This window comes from Tamandua tetradactyla, chromosome 1 (genome assembly GCF_023851605.1).
Source record: "Tamandua tetradactyla isolate mTamTet1 chromosome 1, mTamTet1.pri, whole genome shotgun sequence".
Taxonomy (NCBI): domain Eukaryota; kingdom Metazoa; phylum Chordata; class Mammalia; order Pilosa; family Myrmecophagidae; genus Tamandua; species Tamandua tetradactyla.
Window position 1 is genome coordinate 174,053,378 of NC_135327.1, and position 25,940 is coordinate 174,079,317.

Below are 25,940 nucleotides of genomic sequence, written 5' to 3' on the forward strand. Positions count from 1 at the left end.
CTCTAACTAAAACTATACACATCTTATGGGCAAAGTCCATAGTTTATACTTCTTTTGACATCCCACCCCTTATGAGCCGAGCATGGAGCAGTCAAAAATGAATAAAAATATTTATATTAATGAATGAGCAAATGAACAAATGATTTCCCAGAAGGTTTATCTGGAAACCACACTTGTGGTCCATCTTTCCCACTAGCCACAATGTCAGTGAGAAAGTTCCCATATGTAGAAGGATGGAGACAGAAGGAAATTCACTGTGCTGTCAGAGAGGGGGAGCGACAACCTCGGCTTTGTGATTCTCTTCCTGCTGCCAGGGCCCCGTGGCCAATGGTTAAGAGAATTACAGCGTGTCACAGTGTTTTCTCAAGGGACTAAGATGGGCTCAGGCCATTACCTGTGGAGCTGGCCAGGGAGCACCTACCTGTCAAATTGGCTGGAACATAGAGAGATATATTCCTGGTGAGTTCTTCTGTGACACCCTGGGGCTTTGGTGACAGAGTTAATTAATCAAGACACCACTGTCAAAATTAAAGTGAGGAGGAAAAGTCAATTAGTGATTGAATAGCTAGTGAGGAGATGTTTTTAATGAGGTTCTCTCTAATTTGAGGTACATCTTTCCCTCCCCTCTTCCTTTTCTAAGTATGCAGGGTTGAGGAGGAGGGAGGGACAAAGAATGTATCTCTCTCCCTAATTTAAACTTATACTCTGGGGCAGTTGGGGATATTAAGTCTGCACTTCCCCAGAACTCCATAAAGCTATTTATCACTGCTCTGAATTCTTTGCAGCAGGATGTTCCTTTCAGTTTGCAGTAGGCTCTTTAACGCCTCTTTGGCAGGCTTGGCCACACTCCTGAAATGATCTGAGCTGAGAAGGGAGGACACAGACAGGGAGGGAGGACGGGCCCGGCTCTCCAGGGGACTAGCTGCCATCACTCCACTGCCCACTATTTCCTTCAACTCTATTTGCTTCTGCAGAGAGAAAGGGGGAGATTATGATGTTTCACAGGCATTCCAAACCCTTGTCACGGCTAATAAAGGTCTGGCCGGAAGACGGAGCAGGCTCTGGTGCTAGGGATTTGGGGAGAGAAGGAGGAGTAGCTATTATTCCAGCAGCACTTCTAAAGCCAAGGAGCTCAGGGACCAAGAGGGAAAAACCCGTCTGAGGGTTCCTGCTTCCCACATTTTACTGAGTCCACATGGGGTGTGTTGACAGTGGGAGAGCAAGGCTGAGGGGCATAAAAGGAAACCACAGAGCATCAGGTAATTATGGTCAAGAGAGCAACACAGAAGGAGGAAATTCAAGGAGCCACTGACTGGAAGTGAAGCATTAAGCCAGAGGACTCGCGACAGCAAGATAAAAGGCGTGGTGTGGACCCTGCTGGCCTCAGGACCCTGACTAGCATCAGGACCCCGGCTTTGGGACAGCTTGAGCTTGAACCTAGGATTTAATTTTACTAGTTTTTTAAAATTAAAAGTGGGGGGGGGGTGCAAGGGTAATTCAGTGGTAGAATTCTCGCATGCTATGTGGGAGAATCGGGTTCGATTCCTCGCTCATGCACTTCTCAAAAACAAATAAGCAAAAACAAAGCAAAGCAAAACAACACAAAAAAACCCCAAATAAGCAAACATTCAACAAATGATGCTGCAATAAGGGGATACTCATATGGAAGAAGAATGAAATGTGACCCCCGCCATATAGTATACAAAAAAACAGAACTTGAACAAATAATACATGTTCATTGTAGGGAAAACAAATGAGGAAAAAGAAGTTAATCATCTTACTATCCACAGATTAGTCACTGCTAATATTTTAAGACCTTTTCAATGTAAATATGTTTAGTGTTTTGTATTAGTAAGCTCATAATGCTATCTGGTAGGCATAAGTATTTGGGTCAGTGGAAAGGCCTATTCAATTTGTTATATTCACAAATTAAAAAAAAAGTTTAAGATTTACTTTCTAGAAATCAAGAACTCTTGGGTAAAACTGAGTTTCTCAACTATCTGGAAAATAATGGAAATGTTGCCATGGATTACTTATGCAATAAAAACAAAACAAAACAAAAAAACACTGTAAACAAAAGAAAATGACCAAAGGACAAAAATGATATATGAATATCCCAAGAGATATACCTTGCTCTTAACAGAAAAGTGCAAAATTGTAAAAATATCAATAAAAAAGAAAAATTGAAAATACTTTCATATAAAGAAAAGCATGAAAATTCAGATAACCAAGCTAAAAAGAAATGATTTCAAATCTAGCACAAAATAAATTATCATTATGTTTTATTTCCTTTTCATAAAAACCTAAAGGACTATAGCATAACTATGTGTTCAGTTTGTTATGTAGTCTTCATACATATGATTTTTAATCACTAGGGTATTCTCTGTAAAGTAAATTCATTGCATTTAGTTTAATTATTGTCCAGTGCTGGATTTAAAAGTGCTTCAGATTATAGTTACAAAAATCCTATAATTAACATTTTTATGTATACAACTTTTTTAGTTTGAATTATTTCTTAAGAATAGATTTGCCTAGCAATGGGGACAACCAATTCAATAGGCTGAGCCCTCGATTTTAGGGCTTGCCCCTATGAATCTTATTCCTACAAAGGACTGGCTAAGCCTACTTATAATTATGCCTAAGAGCCACCCCCAGAGAGCCTCTTTTGCTGCTCAGATGTGGCCTCTCTCTCTAATTCAGCTTGGCAGGTGAACTTACCTATGTGGAACATGACTCCCAGGGGTGTAAGTCTCCCTGACAATGTGGAACTTGACTCCGGGGGATGAGCCAGGACCTAGTTTCATGGGAATGAGAAAGCCTTCTTTTTTTTTTTTTAATTAATTAACGGAAAAAAGGAAATTAACCCAACATTTAGAAATCATACCATTCTACATATGCAATCAGTAATTCTTAACATCATCACATAGATGCATGATCATCGTTTCTTAGTACATTTGCATCGGTTTAGAAGAACTAGCAACACAACCGAAAAAGATATAGAATGTTAATATAGAGAAAAAAATAAAAGTAATAATAGTAAGAACAAAACAAAACAAAACAAAAACCTATAGCTCGGATGCAGCTTCATTCAGTGTTTTAACATGATTACTTTACAATTAGGTATTATTGTGCTGTCCATTTTTGAGTTTTTGTATCTAGTCCTGTTGCACAGTCTGTATCCCATCAGCTCCAATTACCCATTATCTTACCCCATTTCTAACTCCTGCTGAACTCTGTTACCAATGACATATTCCAAGTTTATTCTCGAATGTCGATTCACATCATTGGGACCATACAGTATTTGTCCTTTAGTTTTTGGCTAGACTCACTCAGCATAATGTTCTCTAGGTCCATCCATGTTATTACATGCTTCATAATTTTATCCTGTCTTAAAGCTGCATAATATTCCATCGTATGTATATACCACAGTTTGTTTAGCCACTCGTCTGTTGATGGAGATTTTGGCTGTTTCCATCTCTTTGCAATTGTAAATAACGCTGCTATAAACATTGGTGTGCAAATGTCCATTTGAGTTTTTGCCCTTAGTTCCTTTGAGTAGATTCCCAGCAATGGTATTGCTGGGTTGTATGGCAATTCTATATTCAGCTTTTTGAGGAACTGCCAAACTGCCTTCCACAGTGGTTGCACCATTGCCATTCCCACCAACAGTGGATAAGTGTGCCTCTTTCACCGCATCCTCTCCAGCACTTGTCATTTTCTGTTTTGTTGATAATGGCCATTCTGGTGGGTATGAGATGATATCTCATTGTGGTTTTAATTTGCATTTCTCTAATGGCCAGGGACATTGAGCATCTCTTCATGTGCCTTTTGGTCATTTGTATTTCCTCCTCTGAGAGGTGTCTATTCAAGTCTTTTTCCCATTTTGTAATTGGGTTGGCTGTCTTTTTGTTGTTGAGTTAAATAATCTCTTTATAAATTCTGGATACTAGACCTTTATCTGATATGTCGTTTCCAAATATTGTTTCCCATTGTGTAGGCTGTCTTTCTACTTTCTTGATGAAGTTCTTTGATGCACAAAAGTGTTTAATTTTGAGGAGTTCCCATTTATTTATTTCCTTCTTCAGTGCTCTTGCTTTAGGTTTAAGGTCCATAAAACTGCCTCCAATTGTAAGATTCATAAGATATCTCCCTACATTTTCCTCTGTTTTATGATCTTAGACCTAATGTTTAGATCTTTGATCCATTTTGAGTTAACTTTTGTGTAGGGTGTGAGAGATGGGTCTTCTTTCATTATTTTGCATATGGATATCCAGTTCTCTAGGCATCATTTATTGAAGAGACTGTTCTGTCCCAGGTGAGTTGGCTTGACTGCCTTATCAAAGATCAAATGTCCATAGATGAGAGGGTCTATATTTGAGCACTCTATTCGATTCCATTGGTCGATATATCTATCTTTATGCCAATACCATGCTGTTTTGACCACTGTGGCTTCATAATATGCCTTAAAGTCAGGCAGTGCAAGACCTCCAGCTTCATTTTTTTCCCTCAAGATGTTTTTAGCAATTCGGGGCACCCTGCCCTTCCAGATAAATTTGCTTATTGCTTTTTCTATTTCTGAAAAATAAGTTGTTGGGATTTTGATTGGTATTGCATTGAATCTGTAAATCAATTTAGGTAAGATTGACATCTTAACTATATGTAGTCTTCCAATCCATGAACACGGTATGCCCTTCCATCTATTTAGGTCTTCTGTGATTTCTTTTAGCAGTTTTTTGTAGTTTTCTTTATATAGGTTTTTTGTCTCTTTAGTTAAATTTATTCCTAGGTATTTTTTTCTTTTAGTTGCGATTGTAAATGGAATTCGTTTCTTGATTTCCCCCTCCGCTTGTTCATTGCTAGTGTATAGAAATGCTACAGATTTTTGAATGTTGATCTTGTAACCTGCTACTTTGCTGTACTCATTTATTAGCTCTAGTAGTTTTGTTGTGGATTTTTCTGGGTTTTCAATGTATAGTATCATATTGTCTGCAAACAGTGATAGTTTTACTTCTTCCTTTCCAATTTTGATGCCTTGTATTTCTTTTTCTTGTCTAATTGCTCTGGCTAGAACCTCCAACACAATGTTGAATAATAGTGGTGATAATGGACATCCTTGTCTTGTTCCTGATCTTAGGGGGAACGTTTTCAATTTTTCGCCATTGAGGATGATATTAGCTGTGGGTTTTTCATATATTCCCTCTATCATTTTAAGGAAGTTCCCTTGTATTCCTATCCTTTGAAGTGTTTTCAACAGGAAAGGATGTTGAATCTTGTCAAATGCCTTCTCTGCATCAATTGAGATGATCATGTGATTTCTCTGCTTTGATTTGTTGATATGGTGTATTACATTAATTGATTTTCTTATGTTGAACCATCCTTGCATACCTGGGATGAATCCTACTTGGTCATGATGTATAATTCTTTTAATCTGTTGTTGGATACAATTTGCTAGAATTTTATTGAGGATTTTTGCATCTATATTCATTACAGAGATTGGCCTGTAGTTTTCTTTTTTTGTAATATCTTTGCCTGGTTTTGGTATGAGGGTGATGTTGGCTTCATAGAATGAATTAGGTAGTTTTCCCTCCGCTTTGATTTTTTTGAAGAGTTTGAGGAGAGTTGGTACTAATTCTTTCTGAAATGTTTGATAAAATTGACATGTGAGGCCGTCTGGTCCTGGACTTTTCTTTTTAGGAAGCTTTTGAATGACTAATTCAATTTCTTTACTTGTGATTGGTTTGTTGAGGTCATCTTTGTCTTCTTGAGTCAAAGTTGGTTGTTCACGTCTTTCCAGGAACCCGTCCATTTCCTCTAAATTGTTGTATTTATTAGCATAAAGTTGTTCATAGTATCCTGTTATTACCTCCTTTATTTCTGTGAGGTCAGTAGTTATGTCTCCTCTTCCATTTCTGATCTTATTTATTTGCATCCTCTCTCTTCTTCTTTTTGTCAATCTTGCTAAGGGCCCATCAATCTTATTGATTTTCTCATAGAACCAATTCTGGTCTTATTGATTTTCTCTATTGTTTTCGTGTTTTCAATTTCATTTATTTCTGCTCTAATCTTTGTTATTTCTTTCCTTTTGCTTGCTTTGGGATTAGTTTGCTGTTCTTTCTCCAGTTCTTCCAAGTGGACAGTTAATTCCTGCATTTTTGCCTTTTCTTCTTTTCTGATATAGGCATTTAGGGCAATAAATTTCCCTCTTAGCACTGCCTTTGCTGCGTCCCATAAGTTTTGATATGTTGTGTTTTCATTTTTATTTGCCTCAAGGTATTTGCTAATTTCTCTAGCAATTTCTTCTTTGACCCACTCGTTGTTTAGGAGTGTGTTGTTGAGCCTCCACGTATTTGTGAATTTTCTGGCACTCTGCCTATTATTGATTTCCAACTTCATTCCTTTATGATCCGAGAAAGTGTTGTGTATGGTTTCAATCTTTTTAAATTTGTTAAGACTTGCTTTGTGACACAGCATATGGTCTATCTTTGAGAATGATCCATGAGCACTTGAGAAAAAGGTGTATCCTGCTGTCGTGGGATGTAATGTCCTATAAATGTCTGTTAAGTCTAGCTCATTTATTGTAATATTCAGATTTTCTATTTCTTTATTGATCCTCTGTCTAGATGTTCTGTCCATTGATGAGAGTGGTGAATTGAAGTCTCCAACTATTATGGTATATGTGTCTATTTCCCTTTTCAGTGTTTGCAGTGTATTCCTCACGTATTTTGGGGCATTCTGGTTCGGTGCATAAATATTTATGATTGTTATGTCTTCTTGTTTAATTGTTCCTTTTATTAGTATATAGTGTCCTTCTTTGTCTCTTTTAACTATTTTACATTTGAAGTCTAATTTGTTGGATATCAGTATAGCCACTCCTGCTGTTTTCTGGTTGTTATTTGCATGAAATATCTTTTCCCAACCTTTCACTTTCAACCTATGTTTATCTTTGGGTCTAAGATGTGTTTCCTGTAGACAGCATATAGAAGGATCCTGTTTTTTAATCCATTCTGCCAATCTATGTCTTTTGCTTGGGGAATTCAGTCCATTAACATTTAGTGTTATTACTGGTTGGATAATATTTTCCTCTCCCATTTTACCTTTTGTATTATATATATCATATCTGATTTTCCTTCTTTCTACACTCTTCTCCATACCTCTCTCTTCTGTCTTTTCGTATCTGACTCTAGTGCTCCCTTTAGTATTTCTTGCAGAGCTGGTCTCTTGGTCACAAATTCTCTCAGTGACTTTTTGTCTGAGAATGTTTTAATTTCTCCCTCATTTTTGAAGGACAATTTTGCTGGATATAGGAGTCTTGGTTGGCAGTTTTTCTCTTTTAGTAATTTAAATATATCATCCCACTGTCTTCTAGCTTCCATGGTTTCTGCTAAGAAATCTACACATAGTCTTATTGGGTTTCCCTTGTATGTGATGGATTGCTTTTCTCTTGCTGCTTTCAAGATCCTCTCTTTCTCTTTGACCTCTGACATTCTAACTAGTAAGTGTCTTGGAGAATGCCTATTTGGGTCTAATCTCTTTGGGGTGGGCTGCACCTCTTGGATCTTTAATTTTAGGTCTTTCATAAGAGTTGGGAAATTTTCAGTGAAAATTTCTTCCATTAGTTTTTCTCCTCCTTTTTTCCCTTCTCTTCTCCTTCTGGGACACCCACAACACGTATATTTGTGTGGTTCATATTGTCTTTGAGTTCCCTGATACCCTTTTCAAATTTTTCCATTCTTTTCCCGATAGTTTCTGTTTCTTTTTGGAATTCAGATGTTCCATCCTCCAAATCACTAATTCTATCTTCTGTCTCTTTAAATCTATCATTGTAGATATCCATTGTTTTTTCCATCTTTTCTACTTTATCCTTCACTTCCATAAGTTCTGTGATTTGTTTTTTCAGTTTTTCTATTTCTTCTTTATGTTCAGCCCATGTCTTCTTCATGTCCTCCCTCAATTTATCGACTTTATTTTTGAAGAGGTTTTCCAATTCTGTTCATATATTCAGCATTAGTTTTCTCAGCTCTTGTATCTCATTTGAACTATTGGTTTGTTTCTTTGACTGGGCCATATTCTCAATCTTCTGAGCGTGGACCGTTATCTTCTGCTGCTGGCGCCTGGGCATTTAGTCAGATTTCCCTGGGTGTCGGACCCAACAAGGTTGTAAGATTTTTCTGTGAAATCTCTGGGTTATGTTTTTCTTATCCTGTCCAGTAGGTGGCACTCGTGGCACACGTTTGTCTCACGTGTTTGGAAGGGATCCCCCTGGTCACCGATCTCCGCGGCCTGGGGATTTCCGATCCAATTCTCTCCGTTGGTTCAGGGGGCCGCGCGTGGTGGGGGCGTTAGTCACCGCAGCTTGAGGGGACCCTGTGGCTGGTCGCCGGCCGCAGCGGGCCCGGGGAATTCGCCACCGGACCAGGAAGTTGCCCACGGGGGAGGGGCATCGGTCACTGGTCGCCGTGGCCTGGGGAATTCCCCACCGCACCAGGAAGCCGCCCGTGGGGGAGGGCCACCGCGGCTTGGGTAGCCCTCTGATCCGAGACTCGTAGCCGGACCAGGAAGCCGCCTGCAAAAGAGGGGCGCCGGCCGCCTCAGCTTGGGAAAGTTGCCTCTCCGAGACTCTCAGCCGGCCTGGGAAGGAGGGAGGGAGCAGCTCCAGCCACCACAGCTGCCGCTGCTCGGGAAATAGCGCACCACTTGGGGATCTCACCGCAGCCGCGTCTCGCAGTCAGACTAGCCAGTCCAGACTGGGGTACGCTGTGTGTCCATTCCTTGCCATAGCCCCGGGAGCTGTTCTGCACTGTTTCAGTTCACCTAGTAGTTGCTTTGGAGGAGGAACTAAGACTCATGTACCTTACTAAGCTGCCATCTTGGCCCCCGAGAAAGCCTTCTTGTCCAAAAGGGGGAAGAGAGTAATGAGGCAAAATAAAGTCTCAGTAGCTGATAGCTTTCAAACAGAGCCAAGAGGTTATTCTGGAGGTTATTCTTATGCATTATATAGGTAATCCTTTTTAAATTATAGTGTATGGAGTGACTAAAGGGATGTACCTGAAACTGTGGAGCTGTGTTCCAGGAGCCTTGATTCTTGAAGAGGACTGTATAATATAGCTTTTACAATGTGACTGTGTGATTGTGAAAACCTTGTGTCTGATGTTCCTTTTATCCAGGATATGGACAGATGAGTAAAAAAAAAAGAAGATAGAAAATAAATAAATAATATGGGAGATAAAGGGTAAAAATTGGGTAGATTAAAATACTGTGGGTCAATGAGGGGGAGAGGTAAGACGTATGGGATGTATGAGTTCTGGTTTTTTTCTTTTTATTTCTGTTTCTGTAGAGATACAAATGTTCTAAAAATGATCATGGTGAAGAATACACAACTATGTGATGATATTGTGAGCCACTGATTGTATGATGTGGTTGCATTGTATGTGTGTGGATTTTGCTCAATAAAAAAGATTTGCATAAGTGAAATAACTGGGTTAAAATGTTTGAACAATATAAATCTAGATTAATATTGTAAAATTCCTTTATAAAGTTATTGTCCAATTTATGGGATTATTAGTTTCACTACACCCTTACCAGTCAAAGATGCTGTCATTAAGCTTTTATCAAGGTATAATTATTATAAAATGCAATGCACATTTATTAAGGGTTCAATATGATTAGTTTGGAAATTATATATAGCTGTATAACCACCACCCAAAATAAGATATAAAATATTTTTCTCACCCAAGAAAGTTTCCTGTGTCACCCCCACAACCCATATTAGGCAACCAGTTTTAAATTCTGATCACCATAGAGTTCTTTTGTCTGTTCTTGGACTTCGGATAAAAGGAATTCAAAAGAATACAGCAGAATGGATTTTTTTTCTAGCTCTTGTTGCTGTGTTCAACAAAATACTTCTGAGACTCAGCTATGTTTTTGTATGTATCAGTGGTTCATTCTTTTCTATGATGAGTAGGTTTTCACTTGTATGAATATACCAGTGTGTTCATCCATTCTGTTGATGAACTTTTGGGTTGTTTAAAATTTGGGGCTGTTATGAATAAAGCTATTATGAACATCCATGTATCAGTCTTTTTGTGGACATACATTTTCATTCCTTTTTGATTTTGTACTTCAGAGATACTGGGAACAAGAGGGTTGATGTATGTTGACTTTATATGAAACTGCCAAACGCTTCCCCAAAGTACTTGTGCATTTTTTAGATCAACTAGAAATCTATGAGAGCTGCTCCATATCCTTGCCAAAATTTAAAACCATCAATCTGCTTTATTTTAGCCATTTTAATGGGAGTGAAATAATATCTCATATATATTTTCCTGATGATCTATGATCTTAAATACCTTTCAAACTGCTTTTTACGTACTTATTGTCCATTCCTGTTTTTTCTATTGTGAAATGTATTTTTAAATTGAATTGTGTATCTTTTTATTATTAATTTATAAGAGTTTTTATATTCTGGATATAATTCATTTGTCAGATATACAGAATATTATTTCCCAGTCTCTGGCTTGTTATTCTTTTTAGTAATAGTGTCTTTGATGAGGAGAAATATTTAATTTTTGATGAAGAGCACCTTATCAATTTTAAATTTTAAGTTAGCCCTTTTATGTTCTAAGAAATCTCAAGATTGGAAAGATATTTTTCCTTCTTCTATGGGAATTCTTCTAAAGGTTTGCTTCTAGAGGATTTATGTATCTAGCCTCTATATTTAGAGTTATGACACAGATTAATTTGGGGGTAGAGAATGAAATAAAGTTTGAGGTTCTCTCTTTCTTGTCTTTATTATCCAATTGTTTCAGCACAATTTGCTTAAAAGACAATTATTTTACCTCATGCAGTTGTCTTGGCAATTTGATTGAAAATTGATCGATGGTAAACATGTAGATCTATTTGTGAACCATCTCTTCTATTCACCTGATTTATTTTTAGCTTTGTACCAATTCTCTACTGCCTTAATTACTCTAGCTTTATAGTAAGTGCTAAAATAAGGACTTCATACATTGTTTTTCTTTTTCAATATTGTTTGGCTATTCTAGATCATTTGCATTTCCATATAAATATCAAATGAAATTGTTACATTCTACAAAAAAAAAATCCTGCTGGAATTTTGACTAGGGTTGCTTTTGATTTATAGGTCAACTTTAGAAGAACGAATATTTAACATTATTGAGTCATTCAACCAAAGGATTTGATACATCTATTTAATTAAATCTTCTTTGATTTCTATTAACAAAGTTTTGTAGTTTCAGCATAGAAGTATGGCACATTTTTCATTAAATTTATTCCTAGACATTTAACATTTTTGGTGCTATTGTAAATAATATTTCTAATTTTATTTGCCAATTATTTACTTAGAATATTCATTGAGTGTATAGAACCACAGCTGATTTTTTTATATTGACCCTGTGCTTTGAAACTTTCAAAAAATTTCTAATCATTTATTATAATATTTTCTTAGATTTGTTAAGGGTTTCTACATAAAAATCATGCCCATGAATAAAGAGAATTTTACTTCTTCCTTTCTGACTTGCATATCTTTTATTTCTTTGTCCTATCTTATTGCATCAGCTAGGACCCAATGTTTCATAGAAGTAGTACGAGTGGACTTTGTTCCTAATCTTATTTCATCATTAATTAGGATGTTATTTGTTCATTTTCATACATCCCTTTTATCAAATTGAAGAAGTTTCCTTATATTGCTAGCTTGAAAAAAATAGTAGAGTTTTCTTTTTTAACTATGCAAGGGCATTGAATTTTGTCAAATGCTTCTTTTTTGCATATGTTGAAATGTTCACATAATTTTTATGATGAATTTATATTATGTGAATTTGATGAATTACAATGATTATTTTTGAATGATACATAAACCTTGCATTCTTGGGACAAATCTAACTTGTTCCATAATGTATTATTCTCTTTATAAATAGCTGGATTTGATTTACACTAATATTTTGTTAAGGACCATTGTTTTCATGCTTATGAAATTATTGTTCAGTAATCTCTTTTGTAATGTCTTTTTTTAGGATTCAATATCAGGGTTCTGGTTGCCTTATAAAACAAGCAGGAACTGTTTTATTCTCCATTTCTAAAAGTGTTGGAATAAGATTGGCATTATTATTCCTTAAATGTTTGACATAATTCAACAGTGAAGCCATTTGGGATTGGAGTTTTCTTTGGTGTAGGATTTTTGTTGCTGTTTTAAAATGAATTCAACTTTAAAATAGCTTAAGAGCTATTTAGATTTTCTATCTCATCTTGTGTCAGTTTTTGTAAATTGTTTTTTTTTTTTCCCAAGGAATTTGTCCATTTCATGTAAGTTGTCAAATTTAATAACATTAAGATGGTCACAACAGTCCCTTGTTTTCCTTCTGCTATTGAAAGGCTGTGGAATGATAGCACTTCTTTCATTCCTGGTAATTTTTGTTCTATCTTTTTTTACCCTTGAGCACATTTGCTAGAGGTTTATGAATTTTATTAATCTTTTCAAAGAGCTTAATTATAACTATGAATTTTCTCTGTTGTTTTCCATTTTCTCATTCCTTAATTTCCTCTCTTAATTTTATTACTTTCTTCTACTTGCTTTAGGTTTATTTTGCTGTTCTTCATCAAGCTGTGCAAGGTAGAAGCTTGAAAATTTGACTTTCTACCCTTTTTGTTTCCTGTTATAGGTACTGAATGTAATAAATTTACATCTAAACATTATTTCAAATGCATCCTGTAAGTGTTGATGTGTTGTGTTTTCATTACCATTCAGTTAAAAAATATTTCTAATTTCCCCTATGATCTCTTATCCACTTATGGGTTTGTTTTTGTTTTTGTTTTTTTTTTGAAACGTGTTAATTCCAAAACATTTGGAGTTTTCTAAATATCTTAGTGTTATTTATTTTAAACTTAATATTGCAGTGGTCACATAATTTCCTTTGTATGGCTTCAGTGACTTGAAGTATAATTGAGAGTTGTTTTATGACCTAGGTCCTTAACAAAATGTGTTTGTTTCATGTATATTTGAAGAGTGGTTTTCTGAAAATTTTTGGTGCAGTGTTCTATAAATATCAAATTGTTTTTCAAATCTACTATATCCTTACTGATTTTACTGTGTGCTTTTTCTGTAAATTACTGTAAGAGATATAAAAATCTCCAACTATGACTGGTTTTCTTTCTCCTTTTAGTTTTGTTACTTTTTGCTTCATGTATTTTGATGCTCTATTTTTACAGGTCTATACAATCATGATTGTTATATTATCTTGATGAGTTTAACCTTTTATCACTATGAGTGTCTTAATCTTCAACAGTACTCTTTGTCTTGAAGACTACTTTTTTATTATTGATAGAGCCACATTATGCTTGCTTTCCCCCCATTCTTTTACTTTTATCCTGTAAGTGTCTTTAAGTTTAAGTGTCTTTCTTATAAATGGCTATAATTGGGTCTTGCTTTCTTACACAATCTGACAATCTTTACCTTCAAATTAGAATGGTTAGCTGATTTACATTTAATATAATAATTGATATGGTTGGGTTTAGGTTTATCATCTTGGTATATGTTTTCAGTTTGTCCCATCTGCTTGTTTTTCCTTTTCTGTATTCTTTTAAGTCAATTAAATATTTTTAATATATCAAATTATCTCCTTATTGACTTTTAAGCTATACGTCTTTTTGCCATTTTAGTGGTTCCTCTACAGATTACCCTATGAATCATTTATTTATCAAGATCAACTTTTAGATAATAATGTACTACTTTATGAGCAACATAAATCCCTTCAGCAATATGATTGCATTTACTTCATCCTCATCTTCTATGCTCCTGTTCTCTTATATTTACTATTACATATGCTCTGAAATCTATAATTCGTTCTTATAATATTTCTTTTAAACAATTAAGGGTGTTTTAAAGAATTAATAACATGCCCATTGGTTGTTTTTATAGTTTCCATCTCACTATTGAAATCCCCCATTTATTCAAATTTATTGTCCATCTTTCCCCTAGATTTATCCTGCTTTTTTGTTTTTGTTTTTTATGATCATGGTCTCAATAATTCTAACATCCAGGCCATGTCTGGGTCTTCTTTTTATTGTTCCTCTCTTGACCCTATGTTACATTTTCTTGCTATCTTGTATGCCAAATTTTTAGTTACATTGGGCAATGTGTGTAAAAGAACAGCAGGGTCTGAAGGAAATAATATGAACCCACTGAAAAGGATATATTCCTTCTTTATTTAGACTGCTAGTGTGAGGGATGGAGTCAATTTAAGTTATATTTGGGCAGAGTATGAGCTTTTTGCCACTTTAGTCTTATCCAGTTCACCACTAGCTTTGCATGTCTTGAGGCTGGTATCAGAAACGTCTCTTATTCAGTACTCAGGGGCATTAGTGACACTCAAGGTATCTTTTTTATGCTTCATAGCCCACTGCTGCCAGCTTTCCAAACCACAGAAGGTTTTTCTCTCTTACCACTTTATAGCCAGATGCCACCTTTGGGTTACTGGGAAGTTTTGTCCCCCCTCTTTAGTCCTGTCCCCAGTTTCTACAACTTGGGAAACCTTTTTCTACCTTCTGTTTCGCTCCAAGTCTTTGGAGGGAAATTGTGCTGCAATTGGTGAATGCATTTTGTTCCTTGAAGGGAATCATCTCAGCTGTCCTCTCATGCTTCGAACCTCCATCAGGCCACTCTCTCACACTCAGAGAAGGTTTCTCATGCCTTACGGGAAATCTCTGAGTTCTCCCGCCTTGCCTTTAGACTTGGGTTTGTTATTCTTTTGCACTTGATAAAGACGCATGTGAGAGCATTGGCTTGTGGGTGCGGACTCGCTCTGTGGGATTCTAATCTATCGCATGAACTCACTTGCAGTCATTAAAATGCTGTTAAAAGTTTGACTGATTTATGTAGTTTATAGCAGATTCAACCTCTTCCTGCCACTTCTTAATGGATAGAAGCAGTCATAGATCACTTCTATCCTAGAAAGAGTTTGTCACATTGAAATTTAGTTCATTTGGGTTTCTTTGCATCCATAGCACTCTGAAGGATTTTTAAAAACCATAATTATAATTATGTAGCTTATCTCTCATGGCTGGGACAGGTTCAACAGTCACTTGTGGCTTTGTACATCCTGATCAGAAACAGAAGCCTCAGAGGTAGAACTTTAAAATGTATGCTAATTTAAGAAAATTAAATTTAAGGAAAAAGGTACCGTGGTGTTTAATTTATGCTTTTTATTCTTTGGGAAACAAACATTGTCTCAAATTTTTGTGTGCTAGTTATAATGCTTCTTTTGTATCTTTGGTCCCTTTTATCTGTCAGTCTTAATTTTTGTCTGGTCAATATATCTGAGGTCTTAAATATTGAATATAGTATATCTTTGTTATATTTGCTGCAAGTTTTTATTTCCTGTCTTTTTAAGTTTATATTTTTGTAGTCAAACCTATAGATCTTATTTTTAAAAAATATTTCTTTTATTGCCTCTAAGCTTGTAAGATTATTTCTCCTTTAGAAATTTGGAAAATATTCAATTCTATTTTTCCTGAGATTTTGATGTTTAAAAAGAAAACACTTAGCCCTTACACTCAACCAGAATTTATTTTAGTGCATAACATAAAGTGAGATTCGAAAATTACCGTTTCTCCAAATTGCTAGTTAATTGTTTCAACGCCATTTATTGAGTAATCCTTTCCTTCCCTCGTTGAACTGTAATGAATCTTACATCTCTGTACATAATCAGGTCCATTTCAGTGCCATCTGTTCTTTTACAGTGATCTTTCTGTCTGGTTCTGGGCAAACAGAGATGAATTTTTGAAAATACAAAGCTAAGGAGCTAACTGTGGGCTTGAGATGTTCTCTTTAGAGCCCATGAATTACTTTCTCTCTGAAAGCATCTGAGGGAGCTATATAACTTTTTTTATGTAATTGTTTGTCTAATTGTTAAATCCCCAAGAATTAAAACTCTTTGAGGCCTGGAATTTGTCCTCGACAGTGTTAAACTTTACCTGAAACCTGTTTTTCTAGAAAACATCAATGGTCAAGAAATGTCCACCCTTTTGTGTTCAGGGAAATGGCTTACTGCAAAGAACTACATTTCCCCAAATGACTTACATAAGACTTATGGATAATTTCCTTGTTTACCTGTGACAAGGACAGACACGAATCCTTCAAATTCCCGTTCTTTGTCTTATAAATTATTAGCTGAATTGTTGTCCTCACTGAAAAAGCTGGATGATAAACCTGCCAACTAGTCTTGACCGAACCTTAGTTAGACTTCTACCTTCTCCACAAGCCCTGAACTTTACTCATCTATGATAGTGAATTTCAAGTCTCAACTTGGCTAGGTTATGGTGTCCAATTGTTTGGTCAAGCAAGCACTGGCCTGACTGTTACTGTGAAATTATTTTGTAGACGGATTTAAATCATTAGTCAGTTGACTGCATTTATGGCTGATTGCATCTATGATCAACAAAGGGGGTAGCCTTCAACAATAAGAGAATTCTCCTCATCTCATTGGTTGGAGGACTCAAAGTGAGAACTGAGGATTTCAGCAGGTAGAAGAATTTCTCTCTACTTCAGCCAGCCCACTTCTGCTAGAGAATTCAATGTCATCTTCATTGCCATTTGTAACTTGCAGCCTGCCCTATGGAATTCAACCTTGCCAATCCCCATGGTCTCATGAGATGATTCCTATAATAAATCTCTTAATATTTGCACACATATGCATCTTGTTGGTTCTTTTTCTCTGGAGAATGTGGAACAGCCACTCCTTCATGACCCCTCCTGAAAATAGGCTGACCACAAAGAAAGATACTCTCTGATCAACTGTCCAATCATACTACTCATTCATCCCATTCTCCAGTGCTCAGTTCTTATTCATTTCTCCCTGTAACAGCAAAGCCCTTTTCTGCCTGCCAGTCTAGACACTTGCAGATCTAGTGCTCAGAGCATGCCCCTTATTGTAATCTCCGTATACCACCCGTCTTCTTGAATAAATTCTCTCCTTACTCAACTCGAGATTTGTTTGTATATGACATCCTTCACATCATTGTATCTTCTATGATAAATCACTCAGTGTTTAATCTACAATAGATTCTCATTGTTTATTTATACATTGTCTGAAAAATAAGATCCATTTTTCCTAATTGTGGGTGAAACTCACATTCTCTGAGGACTACTGAGAAGAGACATAGGGTCCACTATGTTTTTCTCAGGGACGCTTTTGGGCAAGAACCTATGCTTTTGGACACTGGAGTTTCCTTGGTGGAAAGTGATTGTAAACCCACCCTTGGCTCTTCTTATCCTCTTTTCAATAGTGTCAATGGAATAATACAATATGCGTTTCTTTTTTAAAGGCTGAGATCTTTAAATTAGCATCATGTTTTCAAGGGTCATCCATACTGTATCAATACTTTATTCCTGTTTCATGACCAAATAATATTCCATTATTTGGATATACTACATTTTATTTATCCATTCATCAGCTGATGGATGTAATTGAGCCGTTTCCACTTTGGGGCTATTATGAATAATTCATGCATGTCTTTGTCTCATATGTTTAATATTTCTTGCATATATGCCAAGGAGGGGAATGGTTGGGTCCTATGGTAACTCTGTGTTTAACATTTTTCAGAACTTCCAAGTTTTCCAGGGTGGCTGTACCATGTTACATTCCATCAGAAATATATGGAGGATTTCAACTTTCCCACATCTTCATCAACACTTGTTTGTGTGTTTGGTTTTTTTGTTTGTTTGTTTTTCACATGGGCAGGCACTGGAAATTGAACCTGGGTCTCCAGCATGGCAGATGAGAATTCAGCCACTGAGCCACCATGGCTCTGTGTGTTTGCCGTTTTAATTATAGCTATCTTAGTGGGAGTGAAATGGCATCTCACTGTGATTTTGATGTGCATTTTCTTAATGTTTCATGATGTTGAGTTTCTTTTTATGTGCTTCTTGGCCATTAGTATATCTTCTTTGGAGAAATGTCTATTTAAATCCATTGCTCATTTTAAAAAATGGGTTATTTTGTCTTTTTATTATTGAGTTGTAAGAACTCTTTATATATTCTGGATACAAGTCCTTTATAAAATATATTATTTGCAAATGTTTTCTCCCTTTTTGTGGGTTTTCTTTTCACTTTTTTAAGGGTGTCATTTGTAGCATAAAAGCTTTTAATTTTGATGAGGGCCATTTTATCTATTTTTTCTTTTGCCACTTCTGCTTTTGATCGATATTATCAAATTGCCCTTCAAAAAGGGTACAACAATTTACACTTTCACCAAAAATGAATGAGAATGCATTTTTCTCTAAATTCTAGTTGTTATTGGACACTATTTTGCCTATATAGAGATGAAAAAATTGAATCTAGCTACTAATACAATTTATATTCCTGTAATTGTGTGAGATGGAGCATCTTTTCTTATGCTTAGGGGCTGTTTTCTATGGACTTGTTGTTTCTTATTGTTACAAAGAATTCTTTTTTATATCAAGCAAATTAGCTTGCCTAATTCATATGCTGCAAATAACTTATCCAATTGTCTTTTGTCTTTTGACTTTGCAATTTCTTTTTTTGCCATCGATGTTTCTTATTTTTACATAGTTAGACTTATTAATCTTTTCTTTTATGGCTTCTACATCACTTTCAATTCAATACATAGGTGATCATAATTTACTTAAAGCCAACATTGTTGAATATTCAAGTTCTTTTTACTTCTTAACTATTTTAAACAAATCTGGTGGCTATATATTTGTACTAATTATTGTCTACTTACTTTGGGCAAATTCCTAAAAGGGGAATTTCGGAGTCAAAAAAGTATGAAAAATGTAAACAGAAAGGTATTGCCAAGTCATGGCCACCAATTTTCACCCCCTTTTGTGACACTGATGTATCAGTAGCTATGCCTCGTCTCTACCAAAAGAGTTAGATGCTGGAGATGAAAAGGGGTGAGGCATAGACATGTGAGGCCTTGAGGTAGAAGAGCATATCAGAGGACATTGTACGGATTACATCATAGGAGCAAATTCAAGCTAATATTTTATTGTTTAGCTTTTACTCCTTCTGCCATAATTTGCTGGAGGTGTTTATTTGGAATCCCTGAATCTTAGGGGTGGGAGTGAGGATTAATTGGAACTCTGCACTATAGCTGGGCTTGTATACAGTGATGAGGACTTTTCCATCATCAAGCAAGTTGGGGCCCCATCTCTCCAATTTCCTGCTAATTTTGTGCTTATGGTCAGTTTATTTTACATATTCCCTCTATGCTGTTCTGTAATCTTTTAAAACTACACTGAAACAAAGGGGGAAATTCTATCCACTTATGGATAATGAATTGGGAATAAGTTTGTTTTCTCTCTCTTAAATATAAATAAAAGTAAATTGAACAAATCCTGGGTATTCGTTGCTACTGATTCTACCAAAAGTAAATTGCTTTCTGCCCTGCATACTTAAAGACAGGCATGAAGCTTAATTTCTCTATTTTCAAAACCGAAACTAGTCTAGACACTTTAGATCAAATGACAGGGTGGCTGATTTGTCTGATTCTTTTTTATAAACTCTAAAGGACTCCATAGTGTTACACCCAGAAATTCGTTTTTACTGATCAATCTTTTACATTAACTTCAAAGATCACACTTCTATTTATGTCCATGCCATCCTCCCAACAAGACGATGAGCTTCTTGAGAGCAGGGTTGCAGTGTGATTGACCCTGATATACTCATAGCTCTGAGCAAGGCACACTGCTCAAAGAGGTGCTAAATAAACAGTTATCAGAGCAGGATGTATAACCACACATTATTTCCTCTGGAAGGCTTACAGCTGTCAGTTTCTCAAAGCAGGATGTTTGCTCTGATCTGACAATGCAGAATCTTACTTCCTGAATAAAAATATTCATTTTACAGAAATTTCTGCAGGGTAATGTATGAGAGGCTGGGGTCTGTGTATATAAAACCATTTGACATTAGTACAAAAATTGGAGTTAGTTTCTCCTCTGCTTAATTTTTGAGTTCCTGTGTGCCTCTGGGCAAGTCCCTTAAGCTCTCTGATCCTTACCTATGGAATGGAAATGAAAATAATGCCTACCCCACAAGACCATTGTTCTCATACATTTGAACATGCCTTTAAGAATCGTAAACAGCAGTATCCAAATGAGTTAGTTGGGCATAAGTTCTGCCACCATTATTCATTTACTTTAGCCAAATACTATGGGAGAGCTCCAAGATTCTTTTTAAATTTTGTTTTAAGTGAATGAATTCCCTTTTAAAATTCTCCTGGTGCTTTAAAAATTAACCTTTATGTCATCCAGGATATTATATTCATATTTGCAAATTTAAATGCAGTTAGCTGGGTCTCATTTTACCTTTTCTCTCCTGATCATTAAAGAGAGGATCTGGTTCCTACTTCCCATTTTGGTCCAAAATGGGACAACCCTGAGGGGAGAAAGGCAGAAGGCCCCACTCTACAGGGATCCTCAGGGCTACATCTCAGACCTGTCAGAGCCAATGTCATAAACCATTATCAGAGCCACATGGAAGGGAAGCTGAATAACTCAAATGATCTTTGCAGTCTTTAAGCACCACATTTATTTGTCCATGTATGATCAATATTCTATGCATTCAGTAGTTTTGAGCATACGTATTGCACTGGGCAATGACTATCTTGGTACGAACCAGGTGTGAACAAAACAATACCGGGGAAATATGGGTGGCCCGGCAACTGGGGACAGGGATGGATAAGCAAAGAGCCCCACATGATGGAGGCAGGAGAGTTCCAGAAATTCCCTCCCACCCACCTATTCATGTATTTGTTCCAGGCACTGGGGATACAGCAGGGAACAAAGCAGACAATGATCCCCCTGCCTTTGGAGAGCTTATTATTCTAAGAAGATGTTGGGACTAGGATGGTGGGTGAGGGAGGGTTTGATTGCTCAGCTCACCTGTAAGTACAGACCTGAAGGAGGTGACTGCATTAACCAGGAGAGGAGCTGGAGAAAAATGTTCCAGGCAGAATAACAAAAATGCAAATGTCCTGAGGGCAGAGGTGCTCTGCATTTGAGGAATGGCCAGGAGTCCATTGTGGCTGGGATTGGGTGAGCAAGGGGGAGAGGGAGGGAGAGGAAGGGAAAGGGGTTTGACATAGAGTGCAGGTAGGGCCTTGAGGACAAGGTCAGCCAGTAGGGGTAGGGTGGGGGTATTAGCTACGGTGGAAGGTGATTCAGCTAGGGCAATTGGAGAAAAGACTTTATAGACTGGGCCTTGGGTGGGGGAGCCCCAGTAGGTATGTCACCTGAGCAGAAGCCAAGGGCAGTGCCTGATGCCCAGTAGGAATGCACTTTGCTTTTCTTGAAGAACTCAGTTAGCTCAGACTAGGGTGGGATAGTGGAGTGGGACAGTACCCCAAAGAATTCTTTGGCTCCCAAGGGCTCAGGACACTCTGCTTCAGAGAGGAGATACTGTGAGTGGTTGCCAGCTTAGTTCTGTCAGGCCACCTAAGTCGTCTGGCCTGGGTTACACCACAGACCCTTGGTGCCCCAGGCTGAGGTTACCCACCTCTGCATACTCCTGACCAGAGCACAGGCTAATTCTTCTTAATTAACTTTTAATTTTAGAATAATTTTAAGTTTATAGTAACGTTAAACAGAAAGTACAGAGTCCCATCTACCCAACACCCAATTTCTCCTATTGTTGACATCGTATGAGTATGGTACATTTTGTCACAATTAGCCATTGTTTTATAATGAAATATAACACACTTACAAAAGCACGTGTGAAACATAAATGTGAAGTTTATAGAAGAGTAATGAAATGAACATTGGTATACCCACTGCCCAGCCCAAAAGACACCCAGAAATCCTGTGTCTCTTCTAATCATATATCCCTGTGCCCTTAGATGATCATTAAATTTTGGATCCATCATTTACTGACCTTCCTTGTAAGTGTTTTTTCAGTCATGTATGTATACATTCCTCAATAATATACTGTTAGTTTTGCCAGTCTTTGAACTTTGCATAAATGTGGTCACATTGCATGTCTTCTATTGTGACTTGCTTCTTTCATCAATATTAAAAATTTCAGGTACATTACATCCACAGTAATGTGAGTAGCTGTAGGTCATTCATTTTCAACTGTTATATGCCACAGATTATCTCTACTCTCCTATCAATGGACATCTGAATGTCCAGTTTGAGGTTAGTCCAAACAATGTACCTACACATATTCCTGTGCACATCTCTTGGTGTCTGTACAAGAGTTTGCTTATTCCTTATAGCGGAATTGGAGCTCAGTGTACTTTTTTTTTAGATGCATGGTCCAGGAACTGAAAGTTTAGTATATTTTTATTAAACATTGTTCAATACCTACTCTGTTCCAGTGCATCAGGTGCTTTATGTATCATGTAATGTTCACAACAAGCCTGTGAAAGAATATAAACTGTCAACTATAGACAAAGAGACAGAAGCTCAGAGAGTTGAAGTTACTCACCTCAGCTGAGAAGCTGTTCAGTGGCTGAACCAGGATTTAAACCCATCTCCAACTGACTTGGGTCCCTCCTCCATGACAGAGGCTGTGAGTATTCTCCAGCAACCTGTGCTTGCCTGGCCTGACCCTAAGGCCCAAACTGGTTTCCAGTACTAAACTGTTTCTATTTATTCTGTCCTGATGCTGACTAAACTTTTGCTATAGCCCAATTTGGGCTCATGTACTACTTAGAGTGAAAAGTATTACGTTGTTACCCCGTCATGTAAGGACATCTTACCCTGAGTTTACCCAAAATGTAAACTAATAAGTACATATCTTAGTTGTTGACTCAAGTTTGACCTACATGCCACAATGTTTAGGTTGTTTGGTATTTTAATGCAAGAAGGTAAGGCTCAAAATATGAACATGGCTATCTTTGTAGTGAAGGAGAAATGTGGCCTGGATGATAGGTCAGGTGAGTGGATTTTAGCTGACTTAACAGCTGGACGTCCAGAGGATTAAGATGAAGTGATGTCAATCTGGAGGAACGTTCTACTGGAATGCTTCAAGGCGCTGTCCTCACTCTGTGTAGTTCAAGTTCTATTGTCAAAGACTTGGATGAATATTTGTTAATATTCATCACATTTGTTAATCATGCCAATCATAGTTAATGTAAAAGATGACAAAATCAGGATTCCAAAGATCTTGAAAAAGAACACAGAAGTTCACCCTGGTATATATGAATATTTAGTGATATCATAAGTCACTTTGGGAAAAGAAAGATAATTTAATGACTGGATCTAGAGCAATTGGATAACTGTGCAAAAATAAAGGTAGATCTTTATTATATTATATACCTGGACTAAAGACTTTAAAATAAATGTTGAAATTTTAATATAACTAGAAGAAAATATAGGTAAATATTTCTCTAATATTATACTAGAGAAAGAGTTCCTTGGGATAAAGGTAATGAAGAAAAAGAAACTTAAAAGGAGAATTGCAGAACTAACTAGATACAAATTTGAAGTTCCCTATATGAAAATTACCATAAAAGTAAAAGTTAAAATACCCAAAGAAATTTTTTCAAAATAAAAGACAAAGAATTGATGCATTTATTATGTAGAGAGCTGTCCCAAATCAATAAGGAAATAAAGATGAACCCTCCAGTAGAAAAATGGGCAAACAATTTAAAGGAAAACTCATAAAAGAAGAAATATTTAATAAAGAACAAGTATACCTGTAATATATATTTTTCACCTAACTGTTATCAAAGAAATCAAGAGAGAAATTTAAAATAAAATAATTTTTCCCCAGGCAAATGTTTTGGAATTATTTCCAGCTCTCTCCCAGCTCTTTTCCAATCAAATCATGCACTGAATTTAGGGATCTATGTCACTCCAGCTTGTGCTTGTTTTGGGTCAATCTTTGCTGGGTAACCCACCCTCTTGGCTATATGACCCAGGTTCTAAATTGAACAACATGGCTCAAAGATTTGATATGTGTTTGGATAGGTTTTGGTTTGCAACTAACTTTTCATTTTAAGTGATTCTTAACACTCTGGTTCTTTTTTGGAGAATTTCTCTCAACTTTGCTCTAGGTTACAACCAGATGTCCTGCTGTACAGACCCAAGTGTCAGAAATTGAGTACATGCATAAAAGTCTAACAATAGAAGATTGGTTAAAATAACCAAGGTGCATCCAATTGGTGGATATAATGAAACCTCCTGAAGATGTGTAGGAGAATATATAATAACTTCAGGAAATGTTCATGATGCAACGTTGGAAACAAAAATGAGAAATTAAGTTGTATATTTCCTAGGACAACTATTAAATAGGCACAGAGGTAGATAGATAGACAGAAAGATAGATGGTAGACAGATAGAGATAGATAGATACCTAAAAGACTGGATGTGAGACAGAAATTTAATGGAATCTATTTGGGTAGTGGTGATTTTTACTTGCCACTTTATACTTGCATATTGTTTCCAAATTTTCAATAGAAGCTATGAATTGCTATCATTAAAAAAGAAGAAAATTGCTTAAAAAGGTTGGAACCAAGAATACAAACCAGGAAGGAGTCATCCAGAAAAACAAATGCAAAGTTTCCTATCAAAGTCAAAGAAACTTATGGCACATGTAAGAACTGAAGCAAACTGAGATTTTGACCAACCACAAAAGTTCAATAAAAGTTCAAAAAAGGTCAAATGTGTCAACTGTGTGAAGTGCACGATTACAAAATTAAATGCTTTCGCAGATGCACTTAAAGGATTGTACCATCCAAATTAAGGTGGGTTAAAATTCCACCAAATTAAAGCCAATGGATAGAAATGTAAAGGCAATTTCAGGTTCACAATAGTGGGAAAACCTTTGATAATTAAGGTTGTCTTAAAGAAAAAAACCAATGGGTACCTCAAGAAGGTCTAGACTCCCCATTTTTCTTTTCCGATATTCTGAACAAACTCGCATACATTTTGTGCTTGGTTTCTCTAAAGTTCTGGCAGGTTCTCAGTCCTGTGTGGGGCTCTCACACCCCACCTACTTCCTCCTTTAGGTTTTTGCAAACTCAATCAACAGAGACATGCCAGTCTTGCTTTTGAAGCCTATGTGGAATGTGATGGACCCTTGGCAAGGAAGCAAGATGGAATGCTGATGGTGGACAGTGGGGAAGGAGCTGTCATTCCTAATCAGAAAGAATTCTGTTTCAGCTCCTAGACAGCTGACATAAAGCAGGGTCTTCAGCTCAGCTGGAGTGGGGAAACATTCCCTGATTGTCACAAATCAGAATTCATTAAGGGACCCCAGCGGGTGATGGATGTGTCTTGCCAAAAGGAGAACCTGATGGGTGCCAGGTTTTCTGTCCCTGCCCTCCTACCTTCCATACTCTGTGACCCATTGCTGGTGGTGAGCACTTCTAACAGAAGATTTGGCCTTTTAAATCCCCAACCTTAGCAACAAGACATGGGCTGGGCAGGGAGGGAAGTAGATTGGGATTTAGGACATCTCACTTCTGACTACCTTTCTTGGAGCTGCTCCCCCCTTCCTAAGTGATGTGGTTGAGTCCATGGCAGGGTGGGCCTCAGTTTTCCTGAGATGAGCAGATGGGAAGGTGAGGTGCCAAGGTGAGTCAACATCTGTGAAGAGTCAGAGACGGTATATTGAAAATGGGTACTGAGCAGGGAGGAAGCAAGAAAGCACAAAATTAGAGTTGGTGCATGAGAGAAAGAGATTAAACAGAAAAAGAAAAATCACCAGCAGCTTTGGATTTACCCAGCCAGAGTTCCTCCACTGGGCAAGGAAAGCTTAAGTAATCCAAATTAATTTCTAGTTAAAGGCAGAGCTCAGAGAGCATTCAAACAGGTTTCCACAGCTGGCATCAAATTTCACTGGGAGATAAACTCCTCATCCTAAAAATAAGCTGTGTGTGCTGAGAGAACAATTGAAAACAGCCCAACTCTAGGCACAATGCTGTGTTTACAAACTTCCAATCATTCATTCAACATGGTTAGA

The 25,940-nt window shown here is 36.9% G+C and overlaps 1 long non-coding RNA gene across 1 annotated transcript in view; it reads left to right on the forward strand.

Moving 5' to 3' along the window:
- Nucleotides 1-343: 343 nt before the first annotated feature.
- Nucleotides 344-25,940, forward strand: part of LOC143687349 (uncharacterized) — a 37,626-nt gene continuing 12,029 nt past the window's right edge. The window contains exon 1 of the long non-coding RNA XR_013177508.1: nucleotides 344-459. This is a non-coding gene — a long non-coding RNA (uncharacterized LOC143687349). The remainder of the gene's footprint in view (nucleotides 460-25,940) is intronic.